Raw genomic sequence first — 14,419 nt, forward strand, 5'->3', positions numbered from 1 at the left:
GAGACCAAACGTACTTGACGTGCTTCTGAAGAAGATTAGAGAGAGGCTTCGCGATCTTGGAAAAGTTTTCAACGAATCTTCGGCAATAGCTTGCGAGACCGAGAAAAACTGCGGAGTTGCTTCACGTTCTGAGGAGGTTCCCAATTCACAATTGCAGACACCTTCTCAGGATTCACGGCAATGCCCTTGGCAGAGATGATATGACCAAGATAAAGAACCTCATCAAGCCAAAATTCACACTTGGAGAACTTGGCGTAGAACTGATGTTCTCTGAGCTTATCAAGAACCAAACGCAAATGCTTGGCATGATCTTCCTTGTTCTTCAAGAAAACCAGAATGTCGTCGAGATAGACCAAAACGAAGTCATTGGTGTAGGCGTTGAAGATGAAGTTCATCATGCGAGAGAACGTCGGAGGAGCGTTGGCGAGGCCAAAAGACATGACAGTGTATTCATATGAACCAAAACTTGTTCTGAATGCTGTCTTGGGAATATCTTCTTCACGAATGCGAATCTGATGATAGCCCATACGGAGATCAAGCTTGGAGAATACTTGGGCACCTTTGAGTTGTTCGAACAGCTCATTGATGTTGGGAAGTGGGTATTTGTTCTTGATGGTCTTCTTGTTCACTGGACGGTAATCAACACAAAGTCGGTCCGTTCCATCCTTCTTCTTCACAAAAAGAACACCACAACCCCATGGAGAAGAACTAGGCCGGATGAGACCCATTTTCTCTTGCATATCGAGTTGCTTCTTCAGCTCCTTCAACTCTTCAGGTCCGAGCTTGTAAGGACGTTTGCACACAGGTTCCGTGCCGGGCTCAAGATCAATAACGAATTCAACTGGCCGGTGCGGAGGCATTCCTGGGAGCTCTTCTGGAAAGACGTCTTGATATTTGAAACGACTGGAATTTGCGAGATAGCATCCAGTTCACCCTTCTCATTGAGAGAAAACAGACGGATGGTATCATCACGAGCGGCAAAGACAATTACATCCTCAGACGAATGAGTCAATTGAATCTTCCTGGCTGCACAATCAAGCTGAGCCTTGTGCTTAGAAAGCCAATCCATTCCGAGAATAAGATCAATATCCGAGTCACCAAGGACCGTAGGAGAAGCCAGAAATTTGTAGTCACCCAAAGTGATAGAAACACCCGGAACGATGGAGTTAGCATGCATGCGCTTACCAGGAGAGACAACTGCTAAAGGACTAGGCAAAACTCGTGAAGCCAATTCATGCCTAGATGTAAACGGTCTCGAGATGAAACAATGCGATGCACCAGTGTCAAAAAGTACTTTTGCAGGAATATCATTAACATGAAGGTTACCCATGATGACATCTGATGAATCCTTTGCCTGAGCTGCATTCATCAAGTTGACCTTGGCATGCTTGGGGTTATGCTTGACCACTGCTGTACTTGCCGATCTCACAGGAGGAGGAGGAGGAAGACGCCTCTGGTTGAAACACTTGTTGGCATAGTGACCCTTCTGTTGGCACTTGTTGCACGTGACCTCAGAAAGAGGACGGTGGTACGGAGCACTCGATCTTGGAGCTTGAGACGAAGTCTTGTTCTGCAAGCCAGGGTTGGGTGGGTGGGAAGAACCACTGCCACCTTTGCTCTTCTGCTGATACGGCTGACGGAACGGAGGAGGAGGAAGCCAAAACTTCTGCTGCTTGGCCACTTGAGTAGAGGAAGAAGGAGTAACATCTCTGACTCGCTTCTTGGAAGCATCACACCTCAACTGAGCAGCCTCTTGCTTCAGTGCCATGTTGTAGAACTCATCGTATCTCAAGGGCTCAAAGAGAACAAGAGCGAGCTGAATATCTTCTCTGAGACCACCCCTGAACTGATATATCATGCTCTTCTCATCAGGGACGTCCTGCTTGGCAAAGCGGGCGAGCATCTGGAACAACTTGTTGTAGTCATAGACAGACAAAGAGCCTTGCTTCAGATTGCGGAATTCCTCACGCTTGCTTTCAACCACGCTCTGGGGAATATGATGAGCTCGGAAATCTCGACGGAAATCATCCCAAGTGATAACACGTCCACCTCTGGAGTCCTTGTACTGCTGGAACCATTCTGTAGCTTGATCTTTGAGTTGGAAGGAAGCGAACTTGACGAAATCTTCAGGCCTGACGTTGCTGCATTCAAAATGCTTACCCAGATCCACAAGCCAATCGTCAGCATCGGAAGCCTCAACACAATTGCTGAACGTCTTTGGTCCATTAGCAAGGAACTGGTTCAGTGTAGCAAAATGATTCTGATTGTTGCCTTGATTCCCTTGACTGCCTTGATTGCACTCTTGAAGAATTTGCATGATCAGCTGTGTGTTTGCATTGGTTGCGGCCATCACAGCTTGCCATGCCTCTGGAGGAGGTGGAGGTGGTGGCGGATCAGGATTCGGAGTCGTGTGCGTTGGAGGAGCCATCCTGAAGAGGTTGACCACCATTAGCACATAGATAGATAAATATTGAAGCTGAATCCAACGGAATGAGAATTGCAACATATAGTCTTCACATCCGAACAAAATGAACGAATGCATTCCTCTTGAAATGGTCACATATCCATAAATTGAGAAGCCACGTAGAATTAAGGTAGAGAAATAAATCAACAAGGTACGGATCAAGAACGAATAATCGGTAAGAAATCCCAATTTCAAACCAATATCCGTGGAAGAAGAACTAGAGCTACTAGAATTCCCACCTATGAAACTCCCGAACCTTTCCGGTTATGCAATCAGGTGTTGGGGATACAGGGGAAGCATAATATCTCACCCAAACTAGCAAATCCTACATCCAGCTGTATCCATCCTTCAACACATAACCAAGAAACCTTCGGAAACCATCTACCTCAACCTTCGAAAAGCATCCGTTATACAAGTTATGGCGATACTCCCGAACTCCCGCCCCAGTGCTGGGTGGCGTCGAGGTTATCTCACCAACGAACTGCATAAAAGAGATTTTCGATGTCGGCGAACATATCTCAAGTATTCCAGAATTGTAACGATAAAATTATGATGACAACACCTGAGAGCTCAACTCCCCGGGACACTTCCACTAAACCCCTGACAGGAGGCACCAAGACAATGTTCTCATCATAAGCCATCGGAACGATTCCAAGATACCCGCGTGATCCTAAATTTTTTTTAGTGAAATTTGAGAAGAGAAGAGTCAAAACTCTACGTCAGGATGCCTTACCAGAGCGATGAGGAGACTGGGAAGTAAAAAGAATTCCAAAGCTCTCCAATATATAATTCCTAAATGACTCAAAACATTTTTCTAGACACAACTCGGCCTCTAAAAACGATCAAGCAATGGGGCTCCTAAGGTCGGGGAAGGCTCTGATTACCAACTTGTAATGCCCTCGATGCGGCTATAGCTCCCACGTGTCGAGGCATGACTTAGAGACATAACCGCATTGAAAGCAATGTCGCAAGTTAGGCAATCATCACAACATCCCATGTAATATATAGGATAAAAGGGGAGATACATAGTTGGCTTACACTCGCCACGTCACATCAAAGTACATAAATAACATACATCATCCAAACACTCATGGCCCGACTACGGCGCCAAAATAGAAGAAAACCCAACATGCGACACGGTCCCGATCAAACCCCAACTGGGCACCACTACTGATTATCAGGAAAAGACACATAGTAACGCTGAGAGTCCTCGTCAAACTCCCACTTGAGCTCGTACTCGTCACCTGGAGCGGAAACACCTGGACCTGCATCTGGAGTAATAGTATCTGTGAGCCACAGGGACTCAGCAATCTCGCACCCTCGCGATCAAGACTATTTAAGCTTATAGGAAGGGGTAAGGCAAATATATGTGGAGCTGCAGCAAGCGACTAGCATATATGGTGGCTAACTTATACGCAAAAGAGAGCGAGAAGAGAAGGCAAAGCGCGAGCGAGAATCTAGAGGAACAACCTGCGCAAGCATTACTCCAACACCGTGTCCACTTCTCGGACTCCGCCGGGAAGGGGCCATCACGGTAACACACATGGATGATTCATTTAATTAAGTTTATGTTTAAGTTATCTACAACCGGACATTAACAAATTCCCATCTGCCCATAACCGTGGGCACGACTTTCGAAAGTTCAATCCCTGCAGGGGGGTCCCAACTTAGCCCATGACAAGCTCTCATGGTCAACGAAGGAATAGACCTCCACCCGAGACGTTCCGATCAGACTCGGTATCCCGGTACAACAAGACATTTCGACAGGTTAAAACAAGACCAGCAACACCGCCCGAATGTGCCGACAAATCCCGATAGGAGCTGCACATATCTCTTTCTCAGGGCACACTCAGATTGTCCTAGGTACGAGTAGGCCAGCCCAGAGTTTCCCCTGGTGGCCACCGGCAGCTGACAGGTGGACCAACACTCAGAGGAGCACTGGCCCGGGGGGGGGGGGGGGTTTAGATAAGATGACCCTCGGGCTCCGGAAACCCAAGGGAAAAAGAGGCTAGGTGGCAAATGGTAAAACCAATGTTAGGCATTGCTGGAAAAGCTTTAATCAAGTCGAACTATCAAGGGGTTCCCATTATAGCCCAACCGTGTAAGGAACGCAAAAATCCGGGAACATAACACCGATATGACGAAAACTAGGGCGGCAAGAGTGGAACAAAACACTAGGCGAGAGGCCGAGCCTTCCACCCTTTACCAAGTATATAGATGCATTAAGATAACATAGCAATATAATGATATCCCAACAAGAAAAAAAATGGTTCCAACAAGGAACGGCTCCAATCTTCACCTGCAACTAGCAACGCTATAAGAGGGGCTGAGCAAAGCGGTAACATAGGCAATCAACAGTTTGCTAGGACATGGTGGGTTAGAGGTTTGACATGGCAATTGGGAGGCTGACAAGCAAAAGGTAGGCATCGTAGAATTGGCATAGCAAGAGCGAGCAAACTAGCATAGCAAAGATAGTAGTGATTTCAAGGGTATGATCATCTTGCCTGCACAGTTGTCAGAGTTGACTGGATCCTCAAAAGCAAACTCAACGGGCTCCTCGTTAGCGAACTCGTCTCCCGGCTCTACCCAAACAAGACAAACAAGCAACAAGGATACAATCAACCACGTGCAAGCTCAAACAATAAGATGCAATGACGATATGCTATGCGGGATGCGTTGCGGGATGCAAAATGCAAGATATGACAGGAAATGCATGAACCTGGCCTCAACTTGGAAAACCAAGTGTGCCACTGGAAAGATGGGATGAAATCGCTTGAAAACGATAGAAAGAACGCCGGAATCGGAGTTACGGTTTGGAAATGGCAAGCGATTCAAATATGACACCGGTCTGTGATTTACAGCAAGTAGGCATCTAAATGCAATGAGATGAACATGCTACAGCCACCAAACATGACAACAAAATACATGGCAGGGAAGCATTGAAGATGCTTATAAAAATACTAGCACTGAGCCACGGCCAATTCATCCATTAAGAGGTTCAAACAAGCATGGCAAAAACGTAAATGCAAAACAGATTTCAGACTTAGTGAAATTAACACTTGTCTGAAATTTCAGATCATGAAGCCCTCTTCTGAGCAGCAAAATAACATGCTACAGGACCTGATTAGGACAAAGAAGAACATGGCATGGAGCTACTCAACAATCTTAACACAAGACCCTAAGTGACCTGGGGCCAAAAGGGATCACAAAATATACTAACAAGCACACGAACATAGCTAAACCACAATCAGTTTTCAGACTTAGTGAAAACTGAGACATGCTGAAATATAACTCATGAAGGCATGTAAACGAGCTCGATGCACTCACTACGGTGCAAGTCATGGCAAGGCAAGCATACATCCATTAAGAAGGCACAAAATGCTAGCTAGACATGGCAAGAACAATGGCATAGCATGCACGGATCAACTACAATAGCATTGGCAAAATCGCAAACGAGTTGACGATCTGCCCAGATTCACAACGAAGCAAAAGTAGAGCTCGATTGAATCAAGCTAGGGTGCTCCATAATTGCAAACAAAGGCATGGATGGATAGAGCATAACAATATTAACAAAACTCCTTTACTGATCATCCTCAAAAGAGGCACGGATCACTAGGAAACAGCTTGGACATATGGTATCATGAACTAAATAATCCCAGACTTAGTGAAAACTACTAAGTCCCTGAAAACAGATTTACCGGGTGCCTCACTTTGCAAGCTTGCACAAGTCACCACACACATCACAAAAATGCATGGGTTGCACCTCTGGAAAGATAACAAAACCCTTAACAAAACATGTGAAGAACTCACGGGCATAGCATGCACACATTAATCATGGCAAAAAAGACAAAAGTCTAAGATGAACTAGCAGATCTGACAATTAACTCACGAAGCCTCCTTCTAATAGCATTTCGGGCATCAAGATGAACTCAAATGAAAATGATGCAATGGAATGAAATGATGTACTCATCGAGACGAACATTTTGATATACTATATGTCCAAAACGGAGCTACGGATGCGGAGATATCACCGGTCAAAGTTAGCACAAAAATTAGGGTTTCGGGGATAAAAGTCAACCGTCGAATTTTCCAGATCTGGATCTGCACGGTTATCGGAGTTCGCCGGAGGGAGCACTGTTCACCACCGGAGATGGCGTCGGCCGGAGTTTGATGGCGAGGCGGCCGGAGAGAGGGAGGCCGGCTCGGGCGACGAGGGTGCCGCGGTGGTCGGCGGGGCGGCGGCGTCCTCGGGCGGCGAGAGGAGGCGCGGGCGGCGGCGTGGTGGCCCGCGGCGGCGGCGGCGGTGGCCCGCGGCGGCGGCGCCCACCGGAGCCGAGGGAGGCGGCGTCGATCGAGGCGGGGAGGCGCGGGGGCGGCTCGGGCTCGCGGGGGCCCGATCTGGGCCTCCCGGGCCGCGGCGGCGGCGAGGTAGCGAGTGCCACATGGCGCGACGGGATAGGGCGAGGGGGCGGTGGCGGACGTGTCCGGCGCCGGGCGGACGTGTCCGGCGCACGGAGATGAAATTAGGGTTTCGGGGAGAGGAGGAGATCCGAAAACGGTGGGGGGGGGGTCTATTTATAGGCATAAGTGGAGCTAGGAGAGTCCAAATGAGGTGCGGTTTTCGGCCACGCGATCGTGATCGAACGCTCTAGGAGATGGAGCAGAGTTTGGTGGGTTTTGGGCCAAATTGGAGGGGTGTTGGGCTGCAACACACACGAGGCCTTTTCGGTCCCTTGGTTAACCGTTGGAGTATCAAACGAAGTCCAAATGGTACAAAACTTGACAGGCGGTCTACCGGTAGTAAACCAAGGCCGCTTGGCAAGTCTCGGTCCAATCCGGAAATGTTTAATCCCCACACATGAAAGAAAGCTAGAAATGACCACCGGAGGAGAACGAAGCGCCGGAATGCAAAACAGACAACGGGGAAAATGCTCGAATGCATGAGATGAACACGTATGAGAATGCAATGCACATGATGACATGATATGAGATGCATGACAACAAAAATAACACACGGAGACAAAGACCCGGACCCGAGAAATAAATATAACTTAATGCCGGAAATGGCAAGAGTTGGAGTACAAATTGGGAAAGTTATATCTGGGGTGTTACAACCATACTCCTCGATAATATTGTAGCGGTGCTTAGGCGAAGCCCTGCGACGGTAGAACATCAAGATCGTCACCACGCCGTCGTGCTGACGGAACTCTTCCCCGACACTTTGCTGGATCGGAGTCCGGGGATCGTCATCGAGCTAAATGTGTGCTAAAACTTGGAGGTGCCGTAGTTTCGGTGCTTGATCGGTCGGGGCGTGAAGACGTACGACTACATCAACCGCGTTGTCATAACGCTTCCTCTGTCGGTCTAGGAGGGTACGTAGACAACACTCTCCCCTCTCGTTGCTATGCATCACCATGATCTTGCGTGTGCGTAGGAATTTTTTTGAAATTACTACGTTCCCCAAAAGTGGCATCCGAGCCTAGGTTTTATGTGTTGATGTTATATGCACGAGTAGAACACAAGTGAGTTGTGGGCGATATAAGTCATACTGCTTAGCAGCATGTCATACTTTGGTTCGACGGTATTGTTGGATGAAGCGGCCCGGACCGACATTACGTGTACGCTTACGCGAGACTGGTTCTACTGACGTGCTTTGCACACAGGTGGCTGGCGGGTGTCAGTTCCTCCAACTTTAGTTGAACCGAGTGTGGCTACGCCCGGTCTTTGCGAAGGTTAAAACAGCACCAACTTGACAAACTATCGTTGTGGTTTTGATGCATAGGTAAGTTTGGTTCTTGCTTAAGCCCGTAGCAGCCACGTAAAACTTGCAACAAACAAAGTAGAGGACGTCTAACTTGTTTTTGCAGGGCATGTTGTGATGTGATATGGTCAAGACATGATGCTAAATTTTATTGTATGAGATGATCATGTTTTGTAACTGAGTTATCGGCAACTGGCAAGAGCCATATGGTTGTCACTTTATTGTATGCAATGCAATTGCGCTGTAATGCTTTACTTTATCACTAAGCGGTAGCGATAGTTGTGGAAGCATAAGATTGGCGAGACGACAACGATGCTACGATGGTGATCAAGGTGTCGCACCGGTGACGATAGTGATCATGACGGTGCTTCAAAGATGGAGATCGCAAGCACAAGATGATGATGGCCATATCATATCACTTATATTGATTGCATGTGATGTTTATCTTTTATGCATCTTATCTTGCTTTGATTGACGGTAGCATTTTAAGATGATCTCTCACTAATTATCAAGAAGTGTTCTCCCTGAGTATGCACCGTTGCAAAAGTTCTTCGTGCTGAGACACCACGTGATGATCGAGTGTGATAGGCTCTACGTTCAAATACAACGGGTGCAAAACAGTTGCACACGCGGAATACTCAGGTTATACTTGACGAGCCAAGCATATACAGATATGGCCTCGGAGCACGGAGACCGAAAGGTCGAGCGTGAATCATATAGTAGATATGATCAACATAGTGATGTTCACCAATGAAACTACTCCATCTCACGTGATGATCGGACATGGTTTAGTTGATTTGGATCACGTGATCACTTAGAGGATTAGAGGGATGTCTATCTAAGTGGGAGTTCTTTAGTAATATGATTAATTGAACTTAAATTTATCATGAACTTAGTACCTGATAGTATCTTGCTTGTTTATGTTTGATTGTAGATAGATGGCCCGTGCTGTTGTTCCGTTGAATTTTAATGCGTTCCTTGAGAAAGCAAAGTTGAAAGATGATGGTAGCAATTACACGGACTGGGTCCGTAACTTGAGGATTATCCTCATTGCTGCACAGAAGAATTACGTCCTGGAAGCACCGCTAGGTGCCAGGCCTGCTGCTGGAGCAACACCAGATGTTATGAATGTTTGGTAGAGCAAAGCTGATGACTACTCGATAGTTCAGTGTGCCATGCTTTACGGCTTAGAATCGGGACTTCAACGACGTTTTGAACGTCATGGAGCATATGAGATGTTCTAGGAGTTGAAGTTAATATTTCAAGCAAATGCCCGGATTGAGAGATATGAAGTCTCCAATAAGTTCTATAGCTGCAAGATGGAGGAGAACAGTTCTGTCAGTGAGCATATACTCAAAATGTCTGGGGTATAATAATCACTTGATTCAATTGGGAGTTAATCTTCCAGATGATTGCGTCATTGACAGAATTCTCCAATCACTTCCACCTAGCTACAAGAGCTTTGTGATGAACTATAATATGCAAGGGATGAATAAGACAATTCCCGAGCTCTTCGCAATGCTGAAAGCTGCAGAGGTAGAAATCAAAAAGGAGCATCAAGTGTTGATGGTCAACAAGACCACTAGTTTCAAGAAAAAGGGCAAAGGGAAGAAGAAGGGGAACTTCAAAAAGAACAACAAGCAAGTTGCTGCTCAGGAGAAGAAACCCAAATCTGGACCTAAGCCTGAAACTGAGTGCTTCTACTGCAAGCAGACTGGTCACTGGAAGCGGAACTGCCCCAAGTATTTGGCGGATAAGAAGGATGGCAAGGTGAACAAAGGTATATGTGATATACATGTTATTGATGTGTACCTTACTAATGCTCGCAGTAGCACCTGGGTATTTGATACTGGTTCTGTTGCTAATATTTGCAACTCGAAACAGGGACTACGGATTAAGCGAAGATTGGCTAAGGATGAGGTGACGATGCGCGTGGGAAATGGTTCCAAAGTCGATGTGATCGCGGTCGGCACGCTACCTCTACATCTACCTTCGGGATTAGTATTATACCTAAATAATTGTTATTTGGTGCCAGCGTTGAGCATGAACATTATATCTGGATCTTGTTTAATGCGAGACGGTTATTCATTTAAATCAGAGAATAATGGTTGTTCTATTTATATGAGTAATATCTTTTATGGTCATGCACCCTTGAAGAGTGGTCTATTCTTATTAAATCTCGATAGTAGTGACACACATATTCATAATGTTGAAACCAAAAGATGCAGAGTTGATAATGATAGTGCAACTTATTTGTGGCACTGCCGTTTAGGTCATATCGGTATAAAGCGCATGAAGAAACTCCATACTGATGGACTTTTGGAACCACTTGATTATGAATCACTTGGTACTTGCGAACCGTGCCTTATGGGCAAGATGACAAAAACACCGTTCTCCGGTACTATGGAGAGAGCAATAGATTTGTTGGAAATCATACATACAGATGTATGTGGTCCGATGAATGTTGAGGCTCGTGGCGGATATAGTTATTTTCTCACCTTCACAGATGACTTAAGCAGATATGGGTATATCTACTTAATGAAACATAAGTCTGAAACATTTGAAAAGTTCAAAGAATTTCAGAGTGAAGTTGAAAATCATCGTAACAAGAAAATAAAATTCCTACGATCTGATCGTGGAGGAGAATATTTGAGTTATGAATTTGGTGTACATTTGAAACAATGCAGAATAGTTTCGCAACTCACGCCACCCGGAACACCACAGCGTAATGGTGTGTCCGAACGTCATAATCGTACTTTACTAGATATGGTGCGATCTATGATGTCTCTTACTGATTTACCGCTATCGTTTTGGGGTTATGCTTTAGAGACGGCCGCATTCACATTAAATAGGGCACCATCAAAATTAGTTGAGACGACGCCTTATGAACTGTGGTTTGGCAAGAAACCAAAGTTGTCGTTTCTGAAAGTTTGGGGCTGCGATGCTTATGTGAAAAAGCTTCAACCTGATAAACTCGAACCCAAATCGGAGAAATGTGTCTTCATAGGATATCCAAAGGAAACTATTGGATACACCTTCTATCATAGATCCAAAGGCAAGACTTTTGTTGCTAAATTCGGAAACTTTCTGGAGAAGGAGTTTCTCTCGAAAGAAGTGAGTGGGAGGAAAGTAGAACTTGATGAGGTAACTGTACCTACTCCCTTATTGGAAAGTAGTACATCACAGAAACCGGTTTCTGTGACACCTACACCAATTAGTAAGGAAGCTAATGATGATGATCATGAAACTTCGGAACAAGATACTACTGAACCTCGTAGATCAACCAGAGTAAGATCCGCACCAGAGTGGTACGGTAATCCTGTTCTGGAAGTCATGCTACTAGATCATGATGAACCTACGAACTATGGAGAAGCGATGGTGAGCCCAGATTCCGCAAAATGGCTTGAAGCCATGAAATTTGAGATGGGATTCATGTATGAGAACAAAGTGTGGACTTTGGTTGACTTGCCCAATGATCGGCAAGCAATTGAGAATAAATGGATCTTCAAGAAGAAGACTGACGCTGACGGTAATGTTACTGTCTACAAAGCTTGACTTGTCGCAAAAGGTTTTCGACAAGTTCAAGGGATTGACTACGATGAGACCTTCTCACCCGTAGCGATTCTTAAGTCTGTCCGAATCATGTTAGCAATTGCCGCATTTTATGATTATGAAATTTGGCAGATGGATGTCAAAACTGCATTCCTGAATGGATTTCTGGAAGAAGAGTTGTATATGATGCAACCAGAAGGTTTTGTCGATCCAAAGGGAGCTAACAAAGTGTGCAAGCTCCAGCGATCCATTTATGGACTGGTGCAAGCCTCTCGGAGTTGGAATAAACGCTTTGATAGTGTGATCAAAGCATTTGGTTTTGTACAGACTTTTGGAGAAGCCTGTATTTACAAGAAAGTGAGTGGGAGCTCTGTAGCATTTCTGATATTATATGTAGATGACATATTACTAATCGGAAATGATATAGAATTTCTGGATAGCATAAAGGGATACTTGAATAAGAGTTTTTCAATGAAAGACCTCGGTGAAGCTGCTTACATATTGGGCATTAAGATCTATAGAGATAGACCAAGACGCTTAATTGGACTTTCACAAAGCACATACCTTGACAAAGTTTTGAAGAAGTTCAAAATGGATCAAGCAAAGAAAGGATTCTTGCCTGTGTTACAAGGTGTGAAATTGAGTAAGACTCAATGCCCGACCACTGCAGAAGATAAAGAGAAAATGAAAGATGTTCCCTATGCTTCAGCCATAGGCTCTATCATGTATGCAATGCTGTGTACCAGACCTGATGTGTGTCTTTCTATAAGTCTAGCAGGGAGGTACCAAAGTAATCCAGGAGTGGATCACTGGACAACGGTCAAGAACATCCTAAAATACCTGAAAAGGACTAAGGATATGTTTCTCATATATGGAGGTGACAAAGAGCTCATCGTAAATGGTTACGTTGATGCAAGCTTTGACACTGATCCGGACGATTCTAAATCGCAAACCGGATACGTGTTTACATTAAACGGTGGAGCTGTCAGTTGGTGCAGTTCTAAACAAAGCGTTGTGGCGGGATCTACATGTGAAGCGGAGTACATAGCTGCTTCAGAAGCAGCAAACGAAGGAGTCTGGATGAAGGAGTTCATATCCGATCTAGGTGTCATACCTAGTGCATCGGGTCCAATGAAAATCTTTTGTGACAATACTGGTGCAATTGCCTTGGCAAAGCAATCCAGATTTCACAAGAGAACCAAGCACATCAAGAGACGCTTCAATTCCATCCGGGATCTAGTCCAGGTGGGAGACATAGAGATTTGCAAGATACATACGGATCTGAATGTAGCAGACCCGTTGACTAAGCCTCTTCCACGAGCAAAACATGATCAACACCAAAGCTCCATGGGTGTTAGAATCATTACTGTGTAATCTAGATTATTGACTCTAGTGCAAGTGGGAGACTGAAGGAAATATGCCCTAGAGGCAATAATAAAGTTATTATTTTATTTCCTTATATCATGATAAATGTTTATTATTCATGCTAGAATTGTATTATCCGGAAACATAATACTTGTGTGAATACATAGACAAACTAAACGTCACTAGTGTGCCTCTACTTGACTAGCTCGTTAATCAAAGATGGTTATGTTTCCTAACCATAGACATGTGTTGTCATTTGATTAACGGGATCACATCATTAGGAGAATGATGTGGTTGACATGACCCATTCCATTAGCTTAGCACCCGATCGTTTAGTATGTTGCTATTGCTTTCTGCATGACTTATACATGTTCCTATGACTATGAGATTATGCAACTCCCGTTTGCCGGAGGAACACTTTGTGTGCTACCAAACGTCACAACGTAACTGGGTGATTATAAAGGAGCTCTACAGGTGTCTCCAAAGGTACATGTTGGGTTGGCGTATTTCGAGATTAGGATTTGTCACTCCGATTGTCGGAGAGGTATCTCTGGGCCCTCTCGGTAATACACATCACATAAGCCTTGCTTAGTTGCGAGATGATGTATTACGAAACGAGTAAAGAGACTTGCCGGTAACGAGATTGAACTAGGTATTGAGATACCGACGATCGAATCTCGGGCAAGTAACATACCGATGACAAAGGGAACAAAGTATGTTGTTATGCGGTCTGACCGATAAAGATCTTCGTAGAATATGTGGGAGCCAATATGAGCATCCAGGTTCCGCTATTGGTTATTGACCGGAGACATGTCTCGGTCATGTCTACATTGTTCTCGAACCCGTAGGGTCCACACGCTTAACGTTACGGTGACAGTTTCATTATGAGTTTATATATTTTGATGTACCGAAGTTTGTTAGGAGTCCCGGATGTGATCACAGACATGACGAGGAGTCTCGAAATGGTCGAGACATAAAGATTGATATATTGGAAGCCTATGTTTGGACATCAGAAGTGTTCCGGGTAAAATCGGCATTTTACCGGAGTACCGGGAGGTTACCGGAACCCCCCGGTAACCTAATGGGCCTAGTGGAGGAAGAGGAGAGGAGGCCTAGGGGCTGCCGCGCGCCCCTCCCCCCCAAGTCCGAATTGGACAAGGAGGGGGGGGGCGGCGCCCCCCTTTCCTTTCTTCCCTCTCCTCCTTCCCCCAAGTCCTAATCCAACTAGGAAAAGGTGGGGAGTCCTACTCCCGGTAGGAGTAGGACTCCTCCGGCGC

Source organism: Triticum urartu, chromosome 5A (genome assembly GCF_056163025.1).
Source record: "Triticum urartu cultivar PI428250 chromosome 5A, HENAU_Tu73, whole genome shotgun sequence".
In the NCBI taxonomy this organism is placed as follows: Eukaryota; Viridiplantae; Streptophyta; class Magnoliopsida; order Poales; family Poaceae; genus Triticum; species Triticum urartu.